At 34.4% G+C, this 1,647-nt stretch overlaps 1 pseudogene; it reads right to left on the reverse strand.

Annotated features, from left to right (window-relative positions):
- Positions 1 to 247: 247 nt before the first annotated feature.
- Positions 248 to 513, reverse strand: LOC124080495 (non-histone chromosomal protein HMG-17-like; annotated as a pseudogene).
- Positions 514 to 1,647: the final 1,134 nt, after the last annotated feature.

Here is a 1,647-nt window from a genome sequence, read left to right on the forward strand (position 1 = left end):
CAGGAGGAAGTCTCTCAAAATTAGTAGGGAAAGGTGTTTCCCACCACAGCAATCCAGCTTTGGCGACATTCTACTAGTGATGTATACTCCTTCACCCAAAACCACAATGATATGTTCTGTGTGCTAACAACACACTTTTCTTTTTTTAAGGTAAAACAAAATTCTAAATTTTATAAATTTGATAAAAAAATAATATTTCAAAATGTACAGTCACCTAAAGTGGACAGTTATCAGAAATGCACATACTTCACTTGGCATGTCCAGTACCTTCAGCTTTCTATACTTGGTCTGTTTTGCCAGCTCAATTTTCTGCAGGATTTTTCCAATTCTTGCCAGAATCAGCTTTTCCTTTTGTTCCTATGGGTAACTTCTCTTCTTTCTTGACAAGGGCTTTTTAGGCTTGCACTCTGGCTTTGGAGGAGCAGGGTTAGCAGACCACCTTGCAGATCTTCTCAGAAGTTTGTCCTTCACATTGGCTTTCTCCCCTTAGGAATCAGCCTTTCTCTTGGACATGGTGGTGCCAGCAGCAGGACACAGGCACTGAATGCAGGGATGCAGTGGAGCACAAGTTTGGTTTATTTTAATTTATTATTTTTAATAAGTAATTCCATTTTGTACACGTATGTGTTATATACAAAATGAATGGCATATTACATGTTTTTTCAGTACTGGGGATTGAACCCAGGGATGCTCTATAACTGAACTACCTCCCCAGCACTTTTTATTTTTTATTTTGAGCTAGGGTCTTTCTAATTTGCATAGTCTGGCTTTGAACTTGTGATTCTACTTCCCCTCCCTTCTGAGTAGCTGGGGTTACAGGTGTGTGCCACCACTCCTAGCTAAATCTAACTTTTAAATGATGTTTGCGGCTGTGTTCTCAAGCTGTTCCCTGCTTTTTCTATGTTCTTTCTTAAAAACTGTTTTTATATTCATTATCTTCCCTAGCTCCTTTTGTTGTATTATATGATGTTTTATATGTAGTTTGTAATGGCCAATATTGTTTATGTAAAATAATTAAATAAGTTCCTTATCTATATTCACTTTAGAAAACATTTTCAGACTTTTATTATTATCATTATAGTAAAATGCAAAGTGGTGGTTGGGGTAGGGGATATTTTTAGTAAGTTTCATTTAAGATATTGCTGGAAGTAATTAATAAATGTCAAAAATTTTAAGCATGAAACATTCAGGATTTTCCAAGAGGAAAAAAAAAAAGGAATAGAATTTGGGCCTCATACATCTAAATAGTTCTTTTGAACACAGCAATTTTGATTACATTCTTTTAATTTCCTTCCTCCAATTAGGTCATTGACTTTATCTATATAACCACACAGTTAACAAATTGGCTGATATTTCTGGTTATCTTCACAGTCAATTATGCATTGATCAACCGATTGACCATGTAGCAATTTGATTTGGTTGCTAACAACAGCTGCAAATATTGGATTGACTACTGCAGTTGTTAATTCAGCTGTAGAAATAAGGTTTCAGAGAATAACTTTTGGAGTATGTATAAAATATCTCACATTTGCAAATGATCCTCCAAATGTTGAATCTGTGGCCAAAATAAAGTTTAATTTAAATAATTCTTGTTTTCACAGATTGTTCATTAAAAATAGAATTTGATATGAAACATAATTCAAGGTG

This window comes from Marmota monax, unplaced genomic scaffold (genome assembly GCF_021218885.2).
Source record: "Marmota monax isolate L192 unplaced genomic scaffold, Marmota_monax_Labrador192_F-V1.1 WCK01_AAM20220418_F8-fsc00174, whole genome shotgun sequence".
Taxonomy (NCBI): domain Eukaryota; kingdom Metazoa; phylum Chordata; class Mammalia; order Rodentia; family Sciuridae; genus Marmota; species Marmota monax.